Source organism: Euprymna scolopes, chromosome 3, assembly GCF_053919585.1.
Source record: "Euprymna scolopes isolate OS-2025 chromosome 3, ASM5391958v1, whole genome shotgun sequence".
NCBI classification, from domain to species: domain Eukaryota; kingdom Metazoa; phylum Mollusca; class Cephalopoda; order Sepiida; family Sepiolidae; genus Euprymna; species Euprymna scolopes.
The window spans coordinates 76,856,677-76,881,341 of NC_136484.1; the positions used below are offsets into that span (position 1 = coordinate 76,856,677).

Sequence of the window (24,665 nt, forward strand, 5' to 3'; positions counted from 1 at the left end):
GGTTTCAAGGTTGAGCGTGTAAAATGCAACAAAATAAGACATTGATAAATTATGATGTCTTAGAAGAATCGTGATATATTCTAAACCTCGTCGGTTTAACCAATGTCGGTAGACGCCATTTCTCACACTGATTTCCGCCATTTTTTCTCACCTGTTGGATTTTCCAACTTTTTCCTACACCCCCATCGCTCGCGACATTGGCTTCACCTTTCCGTTGTCGCCACCGGGATGATTACGCCTATTGCCGCGATTACTAACGTTAATCACAGCACCTCGATCGTCTTTTTCATAATAGTACGATAATCAACAGGGAAATAAAACCATATCTTTCAAAATGATGGAAAGTGGGAAGTACGCATTAAAAAGCAAGACGATCGGCCAATCGTCTGTGGACAGCCTCGTTTTTGTGAGAGAGAAACACATTTTCGTCGGATTAGATCAACTAAACGACGCATTTCGTTGGACATTTGAGGAGAAAATTTAAAGATTAGCTTCATTCTTTTTTATCCAAAGGTGAGACACATTTTCTACACTTTTTAGATGTATTTTTATTTCTTATCCACAAAATATATTATATTGCAAAAAATAAAATAAATAAATAAAAATATGATCTACCCTTTATGCATAAGGTTTAACACTTTTTCTAAAAGTCTCCAGTTATTAACTTTTTTCACTTAATCATTAAAAAAAATTAATAGGAAAAAATATGAAGTATTTGTTAAATGCAATCTTTTTAAAATAAGTTTATTTCTAGTGTAAAGAAGAGAATTATCCCCTTAATCTTGATTTGTCCTGATATCAGTGCCCAGTGTTTATATTGAGAATCAATCAATGTCACTGCCATTTTTTTCCTATACTTCTTTGTATAACTAATGTTCAGGATTACGTGATTCATAATGAGTTTGTATAGAATAGACAGACAAAGACATAATGTTCGTATTATACACACACACACACACTCATATATATGGGTATATACTTACATATATATATATATATATATATATATATATATATATATATATAATATGAACAAATGATTAATAAAACATGTTAAAAGACATCTTGAAAAAGAGTTAAAAACATATTTAATTTTAAAAAGGAAGCACAAGATAAGTGGATAGTCCTTAATCCGCGGAGTTTCGAAGAAATACTCTCCTTCTCATCAGAGGGCAGGAATTAGCAAAATGCGGGATTGGATTTTGCATGTAAAAGTATTTAATGAAACTACAAGTAAGTCACAGATCTTACTTGGTTAAAAAATGGTGAGGTAAGGGGAATAGGAGGTAAAAGAAAAATGATAAAAAGATTTCACATGAATGGATAGTCCGGTGAAGGATGAAAAATCCAAGAATGGTAAAATCCAAAACGGTCAAATTAAAAATTTCCAATCCAAAAAAATTTCCAATCCAATGGGTATATATATATATATATATATATATATATATATATATATATATATATATATATATATATATATATATATATATATATATATATTCCACTTTGTAAGACCTGACCGCATAAAATAAATTCGGAAAATAATCTTTCACTTTATAATAAAAAGTCAACGGTGGATGTTTTTTTCTTCAGATAAACACAAATAATAAGAATAATATGTATAGTAAAAACTCCATTACTGACGTAATAATAAAAAACTTCATTACTGATGTTTAATTTTGCATGAATATTTTAGTAAAATAACTAGATAAATAGTGAGTGTGAATACTGGCGAAGCATAGTGTGAGTGTGTGTGTCCTGTCCGCCTTTATTCGATCTAAGATTGTTCCTATTTACAATGTCTCCCCACCGGACAGAGTTAGACACGAGGATCGTTTTTTAATGTGGAGAAAAGGAACAAAAATAAAAATGGTCTCAGTCGTGAAGGATTTCTCCTTCACTGACAGAGAACAAGAAATTGAAGTGCAGCATCTGAAGAACAGATACTACATTTTGATCTTGACCCGAAGACCAAAGATTGTTTGCTACGTGAGTTTTGCTGTTACTGGATTGTTTTCAAATTATTACAATTAATTAAATTTACATTTATTAAATTCGACTTTTAAAATGTTGCATATTTCTGGTATTTATGCAGAATTAGACCTGTGCTATCCTCGAATTTTCCGGGCAATTTACACAAAACGCCGAGAGGTGCCGAAACGGTGAGTCAATAAAATTGCAGTTACAAACGCCATTTAAATAAGCATTTATTTGCTAACATTAGTTTATTACTTACTATCTTGATATAAACTTAAAAAAACCAAAAAAATAGAATAAAAGGATTTTTGTTTGCTATCAGTTGTTTGTTATTCAAAAAAATATTTGTTCATGAAACGTACTTTGCATTAATTGTTTTAAAATTTGAATTTGAATTTTCTGAAAATTTCGTAAATATTATTAAATTTTTGTATTTTCTTCGTAATAATAAAATAATTACCTTTTCAATTTATTCTTCATTGGGTTATTTTCGTAATAACAGAAATAATATATTTTAAGTAAACTGCCCGGAAAATTCCAACAATCGCACGGACCTTATTCTGTATAAGTACTCGTTTTTCTTATGAGAGTTTTTCGTGTTTCGTTTTTCGTTTATGTCGTTGCTTCTCCGTTTGTTTATTTACTACCAACCCTGGCCGAGATTAATGCCTACTTCCTTATTCTTACTTTTCTCATTTATATAAATGTTAATTTTCAAGTTAAATATAAAATAATGCATCTTCGATGTATGTTCGGCACGAACCGAATCTCCCCCCCCTGTCATTGAAAAATTCCATAACACAAAATTAAGACTTTTTTCCTTTCATCTCAACATAATGCTTTCTTTCCGATGGCATCTATCGCAACGAAAGCATCACCCCTCTTTTTCTAAGTGTGCTAAGCGCCAGGAAGAAATCTAATGGATAAAACTTATTTACAAGTACTTATTGCAGTGGGCCGAAAAGGTGAAGGTGTCAACCGATCGTACAACTAACAAGATAGACACAAAAGCAAAGAAGTAACGGCGATAACAAAGAAGAATGACAGACACTGATGATCGTTTAAAGATAATATTTATCGTGTTTTTTATTTACCAAGAGAAAAAAAAAACAAAAAACAAAAAACAACAAAAAATGAAATAGTAAGTTGTAGATAATGAAGATCGTATGTTCAGTCACTGAAAACCGGTAGCTGCACATCAGTGAACACCGAAGTAGGTGGCTGGACATCAATGAGCTCTGGAACAGGTAGCTGGTCGTCAGTGGATGTTGGAAACTGGTATCCGGGCGTCAGGGGGCACTGAAACAAATAGCTGGACGTCAGTGAGCAATGGAAACCGGAGACTGGACGTTGGAGGGGGCGCTGGGATTTGCAAGAAGCACTGCAGACTGCATGAGGCTCTGAAGTCTGGAAGTTGCAGTAGTGAGCTTGAGGTATTTAGTTCTTTCCCACTGCAAGAACTTAGACTTCAGGGTCGTAAGAAGAAGGAGGCCTCAGGCGATTAGCAATAACTTCTTCCCAAAGAGAGAAGGTAAAGCCTGGGAGGGTAGACCGTCTAGAAGTGAACAGAATTAGCATCACATGGCAATCAACAGGGACCAGATCATTACAGGAATATTAATCTCTGTTGATTTAGGAGCTGAGGATAAAAAATTCCTGGCAGCAGTGAGCTGGAGGCGCTGGAGTGAGCCGGAGTTCGCTGGCTGTAGAAGGGAAGTTCAGAAGGCAGATAGTAGTAGAGAGTGAAGTTTCTATACAGATAGTTGGTGGTAACCAGCCATAAAAAGACTTTTTAACCACTTCTGATGAGACTCTTCAGCTGCTGGTATTGAGTGAGTGTGTCACAGTCGCAATTCGGGAGTCTTAGATAATTTTTTTGCCAAGAAAACCTCTTTATGAAAGTGCTGATGTTACAGTAATGATGACGATAAGCACACAAATGATCTACTAAACTTCTTAGAATCAAAAGTGTTTTAGCTATTTATTGACTGCGTCTATATTAATTTCGGTTAGAAATTAGAAGTCTGCTGTTTTTATTTAGTGGTGAAAAGTGAAGTTTTATGCGTGTGTTCACTCGATTGTGAAGAAAAACAAAACGGAAATCGTTAACACGCATGTTTGTGACGTATCGAACGTTGTTTACTAAAATGACGGCGGTGATTCGGTATATGGCGACGGAGTTTTCTTTTTGGAATAGTTTGCTGCTGGACTGCTTCCTTGAATATTACAACTCAATGTCAAGAAATACTTATTATAAGTCGTTCACAGAATTAATCAAACTGTCATTTTCAATCCACTCATAATAATTTTCATCATTTAACTTACAATCCGCTCATTAGCCCTTGCCCTCGATGGGATAGTGGCCTTGATAAGTGGTTACACATTATTAAAAATAGGATGGCCAGAAGGATCGAAATATATAGAGATCATGTTTATATTATACATGATTTAATTATTAATTTAAATGGTTTTAAGAATGTTACAATATTTATTTTCCGACTTCTTTTACTAAACGTAAAGTATCAGTTTAACGCAGGTTTTCTCAAATCCCGTCAATTTATCAGCAAAATGTGTTTTTAATTCAATTAAAATAAAAAAGCAATAAGCAAATACACAGAAATCAGTGAACAGTTTATTAAAACAGAAACAATTTTAATTATTTCTCAACAATAAACAATTTTAATTATTTCTCAACAATAAATAATTTTAATTATTTCTCAACAATAAATAATTATAATTATTTCTCAACAATAAATAATTTTAATTATTTCTCAACAATAAATAATTTTAATTATTTCTCAACAATAAATAATTTTAATTATTTCTCAACAATAAATAATTATAATTATTTCTCAACAATAAATAATTATAATTATTTCTCAACAATAAATAATTATAATTATTTCTCAACAATAAATAATTATAATTATTTCTCAACAATAAATAATTATAATTATTTCTCAACAATAAATAATTATAATTATTTCTCAACGTTAAATAATTATAATTATTTCTCAACAATAATAACGTACAAAGTTTTTATTTAAAAAAATTAATTTTACATAATGCAACTTATATTGTGACTAGAAGTGGTGCGTTTGTATAAAGTTTACACACACATACATACACACATATATATGGAGGGAGGGAGGGAGAGAGAGAGAGAGAGAGAGAGAGAGAGAGAGACAGACAGACAGACAGACAGACAGACAGACAGACAGACAGACAGATAGTAAGTTATGCAAATATATATGGCAATTAAGCTACACAGAATTTTTCGCGTTTCATCCTCGTGAGTACTAGTCAGGCATTAGCTAGTGGCCGGGTTCGAATCTCCTGTAGTCGTAACTCTCTGCACTCATGATTCCCTATAGCATGAAACGCTAGTGTCTGCAGGTATTTAAATTATTATAGTAAGAATTATTAGTGTTGGAACGATTAATCGGCATCGAAAATGGAAAAAATCGGAACTTTTGGGGGTATCGGAATCAGAAAAATTTGTGCATATTTTCAATGCCAAAAACGATTCCTTTAATTATCTTTATATTCGATTTAAGCATCAAAATTTCCATTGCAGCTAATAATGATAACATACAAAATATTTATTGATTTTAAAATAACAGTATAGATCATTCCCACAAGTGTATTTTTACGCTTGAGAAAATATCTGCATATTTAACATGTGTTTTTAACGTAATTTGGAATAAATAACAACTCTATTGTTAAACAGTTAGAGATTTATAAAGAATCGGAATAGGAAAGTTTATCGGAATCGGGAAAATATTGGAATCGCCTCATCACTAATAATTATATATATATATATATATATATATATATATATATATATATATATATATATAAAGTGAACGTGTCTGTGTGTCTGTGTATCTTTGTGTCTGTGTGTTTGTGTACATTTCCCTACGCAATAACTCTGTCAATTTTTAGTCTACAGACTCGAAATTTGATATACAGATTACTGAGAATGGGGAAATCGATGTTTTTGGCCAGAAATTTGGCGATTAAGGGTCAAAGTCCAACGATTTGACCTTTGAGAACTCTACCAAACTCCTCCGACAATTTTGGGTCTACGCACTTGAAATTTTAGATATAGGCTTCTTGGACATGGATCTAACTTAATAACTTGATTTGAGCTCAAAACCGTAAATTTTAAGGGGTTATAATGGGGTCAAAGTTTAAAAAAAAACAATTTACCTCAGCGGTCTCTTCCAAATTACTCAGACAATTTCTGGTCTAAATATTTGAAATTTTACATAAAGGGTATTCAGAGATAGGGCAAGCTTTTTCATCAGTTTGGATCGACAATTTAGTTACTAATATATAAATGTATGTATGTATGTCTGTTTGCATGTCTGCCTTAAACTTTCAATAGAGACGACGGATTTTACCAAGATTAGTATCGTTTTAAAGTTCGATCTTTCATACGACAAATATTGAAAAATTGACTAAAGCATTAATATCTTCCCCTTTAACTAGGCACTTTTCTACAGGGGCGGGGTCAATTTTTTCGCCGATTTTTTTAAAAGTTATCCTCTCCTTTAGATTGTCTCGCCTTAATTTTAAAAAATGTCGGTTCCGGTTTGGCGGTGGTCGTAACAGCATAAACGTTATGTTTTACCCCGTTCTTTTCCTCCTTTGCGGTACGGGTTCGAGCCTGTCTTCCTACTACCACTTCTTTTTTTTTTTTTTTTTTGCTCAACATACACATCCAAACACCCGGGCAACGCCGGGCTTAAATGCTAGTATATCTATAAAAGTGAACGTGTCTGTGTATCTGTGTATCTATGTGTCTGTGTACATTTGCCTACGCAATAATTCTGTCAATTTTTAGTCTACAGACTCGAAATTTGATATACAGGTTACTGAGATTTGGGAAAATCGATGTGATCGGTTTTTGGCCAGAAATTTAGCGATTAAGGGGTCAAAGTTCAACGATTTGACTTTTTAGAACTCTACCAAACTCCATCGACAATTTTGGGTCTACACACTTGAAATTTTAGATATAGGCTCCTTGGACATGGATCTAACTTAATAACTTGATTTGAGCCCAAAATAATAAAATTTAATGGGTCATAATAGGGGTCAAAGTTTTTAAAAAAATTGATCTCTGCGGTCTCTTCCAAATTACTCAGGCAATTTCTGGTCTAAATATTTGAAATTTTACATAAAGGCTATTCAGAGATAGGGCAAGTTTTTCATCAGTTTGAGTCGAAATTTTTTAGTTACTAATATATAAATGTATGTATGTATGTCTGTTTGCATGTCTGCCTTAAACATTCAATAGAGGCGACGGATTTTACCAAGATTAGTATCGTTTTAAAGTTCGATCTTTCATACGACAAATATCGAAGAATTGGCTAAAAACATTAATATCTTCCTCTTTAACTAGGCACTTTTCTACAGGGGGGGGGGTCACTTTTTTCGCCGATATTTTTTAAAGTTATCCTCTCCTTTAGATTGTCTCGCCTTAATTTTAAAAAATGTCGCTTCCGGTTTGGCGGTGGCAGTAACAGCATAAACGTTATGTTTTACCCCGTTCTTTTCCTCCTTTCCTGTTCGAGCCTGCTTTCCTACTACCACTTTTTTGTCAACATACACATCCAAACACCCGGGCAACGCCGGGCCCCATGCTAGGATATATATAAAAGTGAAAGTGTGTGTATGTGTGTGTGTGTGTGTGTGTGTACATTTCCCTACGCAATAACTCTGTCAATTTTTAGTCTACATATTCGAAATTTGATATACAGGATACTGAGATTTGGGAAAATCGATCTGATTGGGTTTCGGACAGTAATTTTGCGATTAAGTGGTCAAAGTTCAACGATTTGACCTTTGAGAACTCTACCAAACTCCTCCTACAATTTTGGGTCTAAACATGTGAAATTTTAGATATAGGTTTCTTGCACATGGATCTAACTTAATAACTTGATTTGAGCCCTAAACAATAACACCTGAGCAACGCCGGGCACCCATGCTAGTATAATTATAAGATTAAATAGTTAATAAAACATGTTAAAACACTATGAAAAAGAATTAAAACATATTTAATCTGAAAAGGAAACACTTAATAAGTGGATAGTCCTTAATCCGCGGAGTTTCGAAGAAATACTTTCTTTCTCATCAGAGGGTGGAAATTGGCAAAATGCGGGATCGGATTTTGCATACAAAGCGTTTAATGAATTTGCAAGTAAGTCAAAGATCTTACTTAATAACAAAAAGTTAAGCAGAGGGAACATGGTGAAGAAAAATGTGATTTCGCGTGACTGGACAGTCAGGTGAAAGGAAAAGCATCCAATGACGGTAAAATCCAAAGAAAGTTAATTTTCCTTCGCACAAGTAAAATCCAAGGAAATTGCGTAATTGGGAGATGGCCGAAATCCGTAGAATAATTCACAATAATTCACAAATATGTACAAGGAAAATGGGGAAAAATTCCAATAATAATAATAAAAGAAAAATAATACCTGTTTTCAACTGCCGAGAACAAAGTGTAATTAAAGAAAATCAGTAAAGAAGAAGAAAGAGAGAGAGAGAGAGAGAAAGAGAGAGACAGACAGAGAGAAAAGATTGAATGATGATAGAATTAACTATAAATTAGAAAAGCAAATGTCAAAATGACCCAGACAGGATAACGTTAAAAGGTGCGAATAATATAGGGCAAAAAAGGGGTCAACTTAAATGTACATGGTTATTACTTAAGAAAATGTCGGCAAGAATTATTAAAAGACACTAAATGGAAAAATAAATAAATAAAGTAATAAATAAAAAAATAAAAAATAGAAAATAAAAAATAAAAGATAAATAAAAAAATAAATAAAATAAAAAAATAAAAGATATTTTATATATATATATATATATATATATATATATATATATATATATATATATATATATATATATATCAGAGAGACGGTAGCACTCTCTATATAGGGATGGCCCGTACACGCCTATATACGCCTACAAAACAAAACTATCCAAATCTCAACTAAAATCAACTTATAAGTTTCAAAAAGCACATATTCTTACAGAGAAGCGTCTTACGAATCCAGCGAGTGTCAGAACGTCGGTTAAAATGTCAAAAGAGAGCAAAAAAAAAAAAGGGTACAAAAATGGCCAATTGTTCTTCTTTCTTATTCTTCTTTCTTCTTTCTTTTGAGACGATGTATCTCGGTGTACGAACGGTCTCTGACAATAGTTCAAGCATCAATCGACTGCTCTTTACACGGAGAAGTGCAGTGACCCATCGCTTTTTAGCTAACTCCATAATTAAATAAGATTACGTGTAATAACAAGTTTTAAACACTATATACCAAATGTAGACAGACCACTTCGAACACGGAACTTCTCTCAAAAGGGACAGCCCCAAATAATACACCGGATGCTCACAGACGTTCCAGTTTGCCAGTGGCCTATATTTCTTGGACGCTGAATATTTGAGGTGAACGTTAAGGTTTTTTCTTTAAACAGTAACCCACCAGCGTTAATGAAACCACGAAATCTTTATCTCAGTTGATCAAAATTGTTATAAGAGTAACCTATCAGCAAGTACGACGTCAAAAAACAATGTTATAAAAACAAATAATTCTTCAGATTTTGGACTGTAAAATATGTACAAAATGTCAATGCTGTGACCAGAATTCGAACCTAGGTTAGCACGGCCACAACGTGGGGTCCTAACCTCTAGATGATCACGGCTAACACTGACGTCTGTCGCTCTTGGCAGAAAGACACACGACTACTGTCAAACTATTGAAAAATAAGGAGGAAACTTGAAATTCTCACGCATGCGCAAAAATACACTATAGCAACCATTGTTAAATGCAGCTGAATCTCTTCGCTCGCTAAGAAAAGTAGATCAGACCAGTTCTTCTAATAACTCACCAAACGCCAAAGGAAATAAGTTAAATTAACCGCAAAAGAAACTGCAAGAAAGTCATCTTCTAAGAACTCACTGGAAGCTGACCAAAAAGAATCAAAATCCAAGCCCTAGCCACAAAAATAACTAGATATTGTGGCTACTATACACAATCTACTAATAAAAAGAAATAAGTTTTCCAAAATAAACTACAATAAATTACCAAGTAACTTCACACTGTCACTGATTAGGACTTCATATAAAGATAACAACTACACTATTGGTGTATATACCGTTCCACACTTTAATTATTGGTGACGGGGCAGTATCTCAATTCTACGAGAGTTGTCTTGCTATAAGATAAGTGATATTATAGTAAGATACACATAATGTTTACATTTAATAAAAAATGCCAAAGTCAGAACGTAGTAAAAAAGCTCAGAGAAATATAGACTATGAAAAAAACAAAGTCAAGGTATTATCTGAGCAAAAAGAATACTATCAGAAAAATGCTGAAATAATGAAAATTAAGTATCATGCAAATCCTGACGCAAAGAAGGCTGCCTCACGTGCTGACTCAAAAGCACGGTATAACAGGGATCCCGAGGGGGAAAAACTGCCTCACGTTCTCTTTATAACAAAGAACCAGAAAAAAAAGAAGGCTGCGTCACGTGCTTACTCAAAAGCACGTTATAACAGGGATTCTGAGGAGAAAAAAGCTGCCCCACGTGCTCTTTATAACAAAGAACCAGAAAAAAAGAAGGCTGCCTCACGTGCTCTTTATAACAAAGAACCAGAAAAAAAGAATGCTGCCTCACGTGCTGACTCAAAAGCACGGTATAACAAGGATTTCGAGGGAAAAAGCTGCCTCACGTGCTCTTTATAAAAAAGAACCAGAAAAAAAGAAGGCTGCCTCACGTGCTGACTCAAAAGCACGGTATAACAGGGATCCCAAGGGGAAAAAAGCTGCCTCATGCACAAACTATTATAAATATAAATATTAAAAACTGCCAAATCTTTGCCAAAACGCCAAAGAATGAACCAAGAAAAATTTAATAGTGAAGGTATGAACATTTTAGAACTTTATAATACTCTAACTGTTTTATCAGAGAGGCGGTAGCACTCTCTATGTAATATAGAACCGATGGAGGACCAAGAGGCAACTCCTAAGGCCCAAAACATAAAGACCTAAAACCCAGCAGGAAGCGACCTGCTACTAATGGAGGCGGCTCATTGCCGCCTCCAAAAAAAGACAATACTATCATGAATGTAAGTTTAAAAATAAGACTGTAAGTAAAAATACTAATTAACAAGAATAAAAAAGCATTGGAAATGCAAAAGGATATAGGGATGGTATGCTAAAAAGTATACAAACAAGATAGCTATGAATGGCTAGGCACATGGAAATAGAATTGCATCCAAAGTATAGCCCTATAGCTTTTTACAACCGTAATGATGGCACGGAATGAAGATTGGAGAAAAGCTATAGGGCTATACTTTGGATGCAATTCTATTTCCATGTTCCTAGCCATTCATAGCTATCTTGTTTGTATACTTTCTGGCATACCATCCCTATATCCTTTTGCATTTCCTATGCTTTTTTATTCTTGTATATCTCAAGAGGGACAGTCATTGACGAAAGGGTCGGAAGATTTGGGGCTATATATAATGATAGGGGGAGAGCAGCATGTTTTCTTTATGTAAATAAGATGTCTGTATACATATATGCATTTTATGATTAGAGAAAATAATAATAAATTGGAGTAAACTAGCGTAGTGACTTGAAAGATTGCGTTTAAAAATAAAAAAGTAATAAAATAAATAAATGGATAAAAGGAGATGAGAAAATCAGTAAGATTTAAAAGATTGCGTCTAGAAATATAACCGTGATGAATTAAATAAATAAAAATAATAAAATGAAACGAGATTACGAAAGGAATTTTTAAAAATTAAAGACAATTCAATTTGGATAAAATAACGTAGTAACTTGAAAGATGACGTCTAAAAATAAAAATAGAAAGTGATAAAATGGCGTCTAAAAATAGACAGTGATAAAATAAAATACAGTAAATAAGTAAATAAGTAAAATAATAAAATTAAGTGAAATTACGAATGGATCTTTTTTTTATATATATATGTTTCAAGTTTTACCTGTGTCTAAATTTTTCTCTTTAATAATTATTTTCGACAGATAGGGAGCAACGTGGAAACGCCCTTTCTTTGTTTAATTATATTGCTGGAATGGGGGATTATAGCCGACTCAATTAAACGTCGTGAGGATCTGTTATGTATGTGTTGAAGGAAAGTCGCTTTGTTAAAATTAAAATGGTGGTCGTTCTCCATGATGTGACAAAATATAGCGCTGAGTGTATTGTTGTTTTTCACATCTCTTTTGTGTTCATGTATTCTTTTATTTAAATTACGTTGAGTTTCTCCTACGTATATTTTTCCACAATCAAGGCAGGGTATGGAACTGATACTATAGAGGACACATCCTTTTTAAACATGGAACGCAGAAATAGATCTGATATAAAATGTACGGAAGCTAACCCAGTTAGCCATAGATTATCGATTCCCGATATTTGAACTTCAGGTGCTTATGTCATAATATTTTTGCGTATTCTTATAGCACATCATCCTAAATCTTATTTAGACAAAAAAATAATTGGTTCAAAAACTTTTTAAAAAATTCCAATGTTTTACAGATTAAACATAGCTCTCTTCAAGGCTAGATAAAAATGACCAGAGAACAAGTATAACAACTGATAATATGGAACAGAAACAGGAAAATAGAAACAGGAACATGCCGTTTCAGGGGACATTTCCCAACGGACTACAGAATAGATGTTGCCAAGCCTAGATATACGAGAAAAACCATAAAAATATATAATAATTAATTAGGAAGACCATTAAAAATTTTAAAAATAATTAAATAACTGTTACATAAAACCTAAAGAAAAGCAAATAAATAATAAAAATTAGTAAAAGGAAAACAAAAAATAAAATAAATAAATAAAAAACATAAACAATACTAAAATACAAACATATATAAGTATATATTAATTCAATAAAAGAAAAGAAACAAAATTGACAAATTATCATTTAATAAAGTAATAAAATGAAAAATAATTTAAAAAATGAAAAACATAAACAAAGACGAATACTTTAATAGGAAAAAGAAAATACCGAATAAAAATAATCAAATTAGATAAAATATCAAATAAAAATACAAATAAATAATAATTTAATGCGTAAAAACATAAAAGATATTAAACGAAATAAACATTAAACAAATAAAAAATTAAATATGGAATAATTAATAAGAAAAGTAAATAATTAATAAATGATATTAAATAGGGCAAACATAAAAATAGATAATATTATATGAGAAAAAATTGATACAAATTAAATACGAAAAAACATAAAATTACATAATAATTACAAAAACATCAATATAAATAATAATGTATCAGGTGATAGAAAAACATAAAATAAATAAATAATGCATATAAAATAAAGATAATTAAAAAACACATTAAAAATAATAAATAAATAAAAGAAACTACAAAACGAATTATAAATGATTAAATATGGAAAACAAATGATAATAATTAATTTAGAAATATATATATAATTAAATAATGAACAAAATAAAACAGATAATTATTAAATAACGCAAAACATTAAAAATAAATAATCAATAATGAAAACATATAAACAATTACAAATAATTAAAACAATAAATAATTAATTAATAAAAACATAACAAATAATAATTATAAAATCAGTAGCATGAAAAATAAATAATAATCAAATGAGATAAAGAATACAATAATATGATTACAAACAGCAAAAAAATATAATAATAAAATCAGTAGAATGAAAAGCAAATAATAATCAAATAAGGAAAAGAATACAATACAATGATTACAAAAAATAAATAATAATCAAATAAGGAAAAGAATACAATACAATGATTACAAAAAATAAATAATAATCAAATCATGAAAAGAATACAATACAATGATTACAATAAATAAATAATAATCAAATAAGGAAAAGAATACAATACAATGATTACAAAAAATAAATAATAATCAAATAAGGAAAAGAATACAATGCAATAATTACAAAAAATAAATAATAATCAAATAAGGAAAAGAATACAATACAATGATTACAAAAAATAAATAATAATCAAATAAGGAAAAGAATACAATACAATAATTACAAAAAATAAATAATAATCAAATAAGGAAAAGAATACAATACAATAATTACAAAAATAAATAATAATCAAATAAGGAAAAGAATACAATACAATGATTACAAAAAATAAATAATAATCAAATAAGGAAAAGAATACAATACAATGATTACAAAAAATAAATAATAATCAAATAAGGAAAAGAATACAATACAATAATTACAAAAAATAAATAATAATCAAATAAGGAAAAGAATACAATACAATGATTACAAAAAATAAATAATAATCAGATAAGGAAAAGAATACAATACAATGATTACAAAAAATAAATAATAATCAAATAAGGAAAAGAATACAATGCAATAATGAAAAAAAATAAATAATAATCAAATAAGGAAAATAATACAATACAATAATTACAAAAAATAAATAATAATCAAATAAGGAAAAGAATACAATACAATGATTACAAAAAATAAATAATAATCAAATAAGGAAAAGAATACAATACAATAATTACAAAAAATAAATAATAATCAAATAAGGAAAAGAAGACAATACAATGATTACAAAAAATAAATAATAATCAAATCAGGAAAAGAATACAATACAATAATTACAAAAAATAAATAATAATCAAATAAGGAAAAGAATACAATACAATGATTACAAAAAATAAATAATAATCAAATAAGGAAAAGAATACAATACAATGATTACAAAAAATAAATAATAATCAAATAAGGAAAAGAATACAATACAATGATTACAAAAAATAAATAATAATCAAATAAGGAAAAGAATACAATACAATAATTACAAAAAATAAATAATAATCAAATAAGGAAAAGAATACAATACAATGATTACAAAAAATAAATAATAATCAAATAAGGAAAAGAATACAATACAATGATTACAAAAAATAAATAATAATCAAATCAGGAAAAGAATACAATACAATGATTACAAAAAATAAATAATAATCAAATCAGGAAAAGAATACAATACAATAATTACAAAAAATAAATAATAATCAAATAAGGAAAAGAATACAATACAATGATTACAAAAAATAAATAATAATCAAATCAGGAAAAGAATACAATACAATAATTACAAAAAATAAATAATAATCAAATAAGGAAAAGAATACAATACAATAATTACAAAAATAAATAATAATCAAATAAGGAAAAGAATACAATACAATAATTACAAAAAATAAATAATAATCAAATAAGGAAAAGAATACAATACAATAATTACAAAAATAAATAATAATCAAATAAGGAAAAGAATACAATGCAATAATTACAAAAATAAATAATAATCAAATAAGGAAAAGAATACAATACAATAATTACAAAAATAAATAATAATCAAATAAGGAAAAGAATACAATACAATGATTACAAAAAATAAATAATAATCAAATAAGGAAAAGAATACAATACAATGATTACAAAAAATAAATAATAATCAAATAAGGAAAAGAATACAATACAATAATTACAAAAAATAAATAATAATCAAATAAGGAAAAGAATACAATACAATGATTACAAAAAATAAATAATAATCAGATAAGGAAAAGAATACAATACAATGATTACAAAAAATAAATAATAATCAAATAAGGAAAAGAATACAATGCAATAATGAAAAAAAATAAATAATAATCAAATAAGGAAAATAATACAATACAATAATTACAAAAAATAAATAATAATCAAATAAGGAAAAGAATACAATACAATGATTACAAAAAATAAATAATAATCAAATAAGGAAAAGAATACAATACAATAATTACAAAAAATAAATAATAATCAAATAAGGAAAAGAAGACAATACAATGATTACAAAAAATAAATAATAATCAAATCAGGAAAAGAATACAATACAATAATTACAAAAAATAAATAATAATCAAATAAGGAAAAGAATACAATACAATGATTACAAAAAATAAATAATAATCAAATAAGGAAAAGAATACAATACAATGATTACAAAAAATAAATAATAATCAAATAAGGAAAAGAATACAATACAATGATTACAAAAAATAAATAATAATCAAATAAGGAAAAGAATACAATACAATAATTACAAAAAATAAATAATAATCAAATAAGGAAAAGAATACAATACAATGATTACAAAAAATAAATAATAATCAAATAAGGAAAAGAATACAATACAATGATTACAAAAAATAAATAATAATCAAATCAGGAAAAGAATACAATACAATGATTACAAAAAATAAATAATAATCAAATCAGGAAAAGAATACAATACAATAATTACAAAAAATAAATAATAATCAAATAAGGAAAAGAATACAATACAATGATTACAAAAAATAAATAATAATCAAATCAGGAAAAGAATACAATACAATAATTACAAAAAATAAATAATAATCAAATAAGGAAAAGAATACAATACAATAATTACAAAAATAAATAATAATCAAATAAGGAAAAGAATACAATACAATAATTACAAAAAATAAATAATAATCAAATAAGGAAAAGAATACAATACAATAATTACAAAAATAAATAATAATCAAATAAGGAAAAGAATACAATGCAATAATTACAAAAATAAATAATAATCAAATAAGGAAAAGAATACAATACAATGATTACAAAAAATAAATAATAATCAAATAAGGAAAAGAATACAATACAATAATTACAAAAAATAAATAATAATCAAATAAGGAAAAGAATACAATACAATGATTACAAAAAATAAATAATAATCAAATAAGGAAAAGAATACAATACAATGATTACAAAAAATAAATAATAATCAAATAAGGAAAAGAATACAATACAATGATTACAAAAAATAAATAATAATCAAATAAGGAAAAGAATACAATACAATAATTACAAAAAATAAATAATAATCAAATAAGGAAAAGAATACAATACAATGATTACAAAAAATAAATAATAATCAAATAAGGAAAAGAATACAATACAATGATTACAAAAAATAAATAATAATCAAATAAGGAAAAGAATACAATACAATAATTACAAAAAATAAATAATAATCAAATCAGGAAAAGAATACTATACAATGATTACAAAAAATAAATAATAATCAAATACGGAAAAGAATACAATACAATAATTACAAAAAATAAATAATAATCAAATAAGGAAAAGAATACAATAACATAATTAAAAAATAAATAATAATCAAATAAGGAAAATAATACAATACAATAATTACAAAAAATAAATAATAATCAAATAAGGAAAAGAATACAATACAATGATTACAAAAATAAATAATAATCAAATAAGGAAAAGAATACAATACAATAATTACAAAAAATAAATAATAATCAAATAAGGAAAAGAATACAATACAATGATTACAAAAAATAAATAATAATCAAATCAGGAAAAGAATACAATACAATGATTACAAGAATAAATAATAATCAAATAAGGAAAAGAATACAATACAATAATTACAAAAAATAAATAATAATCAAATAAGGAAAAGAATAGAATACAATGATTACAAAAAATAAATAATAATCAAATCAGGAAAAGAATACAATACAATAATTACAAAAAATAAATAATAATCAAATAAGGAAAAGAATACAATACAATAATTACAAAAAATAAATAATAATCAAATAAGTAAAAGAATACAATACAATAATTACAAAAAATAAATAATAATCAAATAAGGAAAAGAATACAATACAATGATTACAAAAATAAATAATAATCAAATAAGAAAAAGAATACAATACAATAATTACAAAAAATAAATAATAATCAAATAAGGAAAATAATACAATACAATAATTACAAAAAATAAATAATAATCAAATAAGGAAAAGAATACAATACAATAATTACAAAAAATAAATAATAATCAAATAAGGAAAAGAATACAATACAATGATTACAAAAATAAATAATAATCAAATAAGGAAAAGAATACAATGCAATAATTACAAAAAATAAATAATAATCAAATAAGCAAAAGAATACAATGCAATAATTACAAAAATAAATAATAATCAAATAAGGAAAAGAATACAATACAAAAATTACAAAAAATAAATAATAATCAAATAAGGAAAAGAATACAATACAATAATTACAAAAATAAATAATAATCAAATAAGGAAAAGAATACAATGCAAAAATTACAAAAAATAAATAATAATCAAATAAGGAAAAGAATACAATACAAAAATTACAAAAAATAAATAATAATCAAATAAGGAAAAGAATACAATACAATAATTACAAAAATAAATAATAATCAAATAAGGAAAAGAATACAATGCAATAATTACAAAAATAAATAATAATAAAATAAGGAAAAGAATACAATACAATAATTACAAAAAATGAATAATAATCAAATAAGGAAAAGAATACAATACAATGATTACAAAAATTAATAATAATCAAATAAGGAAAAGAATACAATGCAATGATTACAAAAAATAAATAATAATCAAACAAGGAAAAGAATACAATACAATAATTACAATAAATAAATAATAACCAAATAAGATAAAGAATACAATGCAATAATTACAAAAATAAATAATAATCAAATAAGGAAAAGAATACAATACAATGATTACAAAAAATAAATAATAATCAAATAAGGAAAAGAATACAATGCAATAATTACAAAAAATAAATAATAATCAAATAAGGAAAAGAATACAATACAATGATTACAAAAAATAAATAATAATCAAATAAGGAAAAGAATACAATACAATAATTACAAAAAATAAATAATAATCAAATAAGGAAAAGAATACAATACAATGATTACAAAAATAAATAATAATCAAATAAGATAAAGAATACAATACAATGATTACAAAAATAAATAATAATCAAATAAGGAAAAGAATACAATACAATGATTACAAAAATAAATAATAATCAAATAAGGAAAAGAATACAATACAATAATTACAAAAAATAAATAATAATCAAATAAGGAAAAGAATACAATGCAATAATTACAAAAAATAAATAATAATCAAATAAGGAAAAGAATACAATACAAAAATTACAAAAAATAAATAATAATCAAATAAGGAAAAGAATACAATGCAATAATTTCAAAAAATAAATAATGATCAAATAAGGAAAAGAATAAAATACAATGATTACAAAAAAATAAATAATAATCAAATAAGGAAAAGAATACAATACAATAATTACAAAAAATAAATAATAATCAAATAAGGAAAAGAATACAATACAATGATTACAAAAAAAAATAATAATCAAATAAGGAAAAGAATACAATGCAATAATTACAAAAAAAAATAATAATCAAATAAGGAAAAGAATACAATGCAATAATTTCAAAAAATAAATAATAATCAAATAAGGAAAAGAATACAATGCAATAATTACAAAAAAAAATAATAATCAAATAAGGAAAAGAATACAATGCAATAATTTCAAAAAATAAATAATAATCAAATAAGGAAAAGAATACAATGCAATAATTACAAAAAAAAATAATAATCAAATAAGGAAAAGAATACAATGCAATAATTTCAAAAAATAAATAATGATCAAATAAGGAAAATAATACAATACAATGATTACAAAAAATAAATAATAATCAAATAAGGAAAAGAATACAATACAATAATTTCAAAAAATAAATAATGATCAAATAAGGAAAAGAATACAATACAATAATTTCAAAAAATAAATAATGATCAAATAAGGAAAAGAATACAATACAATAATGAAAAAAATAAATAATAATCAAATAAGGAAAAGAATACAATACAATAATTTCAAAAAATAAATAATAATCAAATAAGGAAAAGAATACAATACAATGATTACAAAAAATAAATAATAATCAAATAAGGAAAAGAATACAATACAATAATTACAAAAATAAATAATAATCAAATAAGGAAAATAATACAATACAATAATTACAAAAATAAATAATAATCAAATAAGGAAAAGAATACAATGCAATGATTACAAGAATAAATAATAATCAAATAAGGAAAAGAATACAATACAATGATTACAAAAAATAAATAATAATCAAATAAGGAAAAGAATACAATGCAATGATTACAAAAAATAAATAATAATCAAATAAGGAAAAGAATACAATACAATGATTACAAAAAATAAATAATAATCAAATAAGGAAAAGAATACAATACAATGATTACAAAAAATAAATAATAATCAAATAAGGAAAAGAATACAATACAATAATTACAAAAAATAAATAATAATCAAATAAGGAAAAGAATACAATACAATAATTACAAAAAATAAATAATAATCAAATAAGGAAAAGAATAAAATACAATAATTACAAAAAGAAAAAAAACAAATAAAAGTTAATAACAGCTAAATAAGGAAAAACGAGAAAACCATTAAAATAGACAAATTACGATAATAATAAAATTAACGAAACACATAAAATTATTAATAATAATAAAAAGGAGTATGACCATTAAAATAGACAAATTATGATAATAATAAAATTTAGGAAACACATAAAATTATTAATAATAATAATTAATATTAAAAAGAAATAAGAAAGATGAAAAAAATAAATAATGATTAATTAATAAGAACTAAGGAAAATAAACAATAAATCCCATTACTAAGGGAAACTTCAATAAATCATAAATGATAATCAATTTCGAAAAAAAAATAAAAAAAAATATTTACTAGCAGAACCCGGGGAAATAAGTTGAAAATTTTTAAACACATATCAGTAAAATACTTCTTATCACATAATCAAACAATTACAATGAGGTTGGACCATGTACCATTACAGACTTAACTAAATCACGAAGGATTTTTAAAGAAGTGCTTATGCGTTGAAATCTTGTGTTTAATAAGTCCAGATGTAGAACCGAAGTAAATTACATTTTGTTTAATATATTTGTTGTCAGATAGATTAGGAGTGGTATTAGTATGTAATACGAGGGGCGTGCAATAAGTAATGCCCCTGACCCACTACCAGTTGTTTGATCTAGCTAAAATTTTGTATGTGCAATGATTTATATATCTACGGGTCATGTGGCAAATTACAGCTCTGAACTAATGGTGGTTTCTGTTTTACATGTGTTTGAACTTAGTCAGGTGTGAAATAGAGCCTGTTGAATGTCGAGCAGTGATCCGGTTTTTGTATTTGAAAGGACGCACACCATAGGAGACTTTTGATGAAATAAAAAAAAACTTATGGTGATAATGCCCCATCATATGACCTTGTAAAACGCTGGCATCGTGAATTCAAACATGGCTGGAAGTCTGTGGAAACAGCTCCCAGACCTGGTTGCCCCCCTACTGCCATTGATGAGGCATCTGTCCGTCAGGTTGGGGCTGCCATTTTGGAAGATCTGCGCATTACTATTCGCCAAATAGCACAAGATGTCACGATTAGTAGAGGATCTGTGGAAACTATCATTCATAACCATTTGCATATGCATAAGGTGTCTGCCAGATGGATTCCCAGGTTGCTCACACCATTCCAGAAGCGAGAATGTGCCGAGTGCTCGAGGATGAATTTGGAGATGTGCCAAGAAGATGAGTCAAAGTTTTTCAAAAGACTGATTACACAGCCTGGGTCTATCACTATGATCCAGAGACCAAAGCCTAGTCAATGCAGTGAAAGCACTTGGACTCACCACCTCCAAAGAAGCCTATTATGCTTCACTTTTGAGGAAATTAAGAGAAGCTATCAAAATCAAGAGGCGGGGCAAGATCAGCAAAGGTACCCTCCTCCTGCAGGACAACGCTCCGGTCCACAACTCGCATGTCACCAGATCAGAAGCAGGGCCGTGTGGTTATGAAATCCTTCCCATCCTCCCTACTCTCCGGACCTTGCACCCTCTGACTTTCACCTCTTCCAGCCATAGAACTGTCTTTGTAAGGAAAGCGTTTCCCAGATGATGCAGCCTTGATTTCTGAAGTCACGTCGTGGTGGGAGGATCAACCTGGGGTGTTCTACAAAAACGGTCTCCAGAGCTGCATCAAACGATGAGAGAAATGCTTAACTCTGGGTGGTTCCTATGTAGAGAAAGAACTGTGCCAAGTTTCGTTGCGCTACTGCTATGGGAAGTGAGTCAGGGCATTACTTATTGCACGCCCCTCGTATGTTTCGTTGTATTTGATTGGTAGATTTATTAATGGGGGTGTTGTTGTTGAATAACTGTGTGGTAGAGTTAGTCTGTGTGAAGGGATTTGTATGGTTGCTATTAACATAATTTATATTTGGGGTTTGTGACACTGTGCAGGCATAAATCACATTTTTTATCTTGCAGGTACCTTGTAAAGGACGTTTATTTATTTATTTTACGGTTACAGCCTGCTATAATTTCTATATTTGCATTTTGTATCTTAGTAATTTTTTATTGTTGGAACTAATTATTTTTTGGTTTGGCATATATATTCTATTTCATGCTGATTTATTCGTTGTTTAAACAATAAATAAGGAAGCAAAAATATTTTAAATAAACTTAAAATAGATAAATACACGGAAATAACACCCCGAGATTTTCTTTAAAGGATCACAAACAGGACTTTAATATAAACCCTACAATTAGACTCATCTGCCCCTCAAAATCAGATGTAGGATTAGTTAGTAAAAATATCCTAGATACAATTTTCCCTAAAATTAAATCCGTAATAATATACCCACTATGGCAATCTTCCACACAGGTAATGATTAGTTTTCGAACATTCAAAATAAAAATAATCTTAAATTTATTTCTTTTGGCATCGAATCCTATTACCAATCGATATCACCAATAAGTCCTTCTTAATGTCACGAAAAATAACTGATATAACACCAGACGAAATTAATATAATACTATTAGGAAGAAAATCTTTAATAACTTTTGACAACAAATATTGGACCAGAAACAATACTCCCTAACCATTTTAACGTTTTAAATATAGAAACTATAGCAAGCTGTAACAGTAGAAGAAAAAATAAATGTCCTTTATAAGGTACCTGCAAGATAAAAAAATGTGATTTATAGCTTCACAATGTCACAAACCCCAAATATAAATTGTTAATAGCAACCATACAAATCCCTTCTCACATTCTAACTCTATCACACAGTCAATCAATAACAGCACCACCACTAACCAATCTATCAATCAAATATAACCAAACCTATTACATACAAATACCACTCCTAATCTATCTGACAACAAATATATTAAACAAAATGTAATTTATTCGGTTCCACATCTGGACTTCTTAAACACAAGATTTCAACACATAAGCGCTACTTTAAAAATCCTTCCTTGAAAAACCAGACTTTTTTATCCAAACATATTTGGCGACTTAATGATTGAAATATTCCCTTCAATTTAAAATGGGAAATAATATGATCTTAAAAAGTATGTATGCCAGGGGACAGATTCTGTGCATTTTGTAGATATGAAGTCCTTAAGATTTTAAAATATAATAACAATAAAACCATTCTCTTCAACTTAAAAGACGAAATTCTTTCGAGATGCATTCATAAACGTTGGTTTAGGTTCGACAAATTTAAGCCACCATAAATCATAAAATTTTCTTATAATAATCTATCTTAAAATTTATAATTTATAAATTAATAGCTATTATTTTTATAGTTTTATTACTATTATTATTATTATTATTATTATTATTATTATTATTATTATTATCTTATCTGATATTTTACCACTATTTTCTATTTTATTTTATTATCTATTTCACTTTGAATTTATATGTTACTATTTTTATTAATATTAGTTCTATAAATATAATTACTATTAAAAATACTATTTCTATTTATTTACTACCAATAAAATTCATTTATTACTATTATTGATTTTATTAATATTACTATCTTTAAATCATTATATAAAAGTAACTTATAATTAATTAGTGTTTATCTCCCCTTGAAAAATAAAATTCTTTATTTTTCTATTTGACTATAATTATCTCCCTTTATAATTGAAATATTTAAGATGAATTCAAATATAGCGTCCCTAACGATTTTAAACTGGTAATATTATTCTATTGGAGTTTCCTTTGAAGTTTGTATATATCAACATTTTAAAGCATTCATAAACTACATTTAACATCCAGTGAATGCATTGATGATGATACTTACGAGCTTTAAAATGCGAACCATTAAAAGGTATATATATATATATATATATATATATATATATATATATTAGAATATTTAAAATATCCCTTCTTAACCTTACCTTTCCACCTGATTTTATTTTATTTTATTTTTATTTTATCTTACTTTGTTTATACACATCAAAAACGTAACTATTTTCCCATATATTTTTAAATGTTTTCTATATAATCTGCCTTACTTTAAAAAAAAAATGCTAGTTTTATTTTTGGTGTCTTTAAAAAAAAACACCCAATATTTTTGCTGATGAGGAGACTGTTTCAAAAAACCAAATGATAAAATTATTGTCCAAGACTTATTGTCTATCTCAATAAAAACATTGTTTCAAAAACGATCGTACAATTTATTGATTTTGTTTGTTCTTCCTTGTGAAACCGATTGTTAATTTT

The 24,665-nt window shown here is 27.2% G+C and overlaps 1 protein-coding gene across 1 annotated transcript in view; it reads left to right on the plus strand.

Moving 5' to 3' along the window:
* The first annotated feature begins 239 nt into the window (after positions 1 to 239).
* LOC145256382 (adenosine receptor A2b-like) overlaps positions 240 to 24,665 on the plus strand; it is a 250,566-nt gene continuing 226,140 nt past the window's right edge. Inside the window, exon 1 of the mRNA XM_080115216.1 lies at positions 240 to 513. The gene's annotated coding sequence lies outside the window, so the exon portion shown is untranslated. The remainder of the gene's footprint in view (positions 514 to 24,665) is intronic.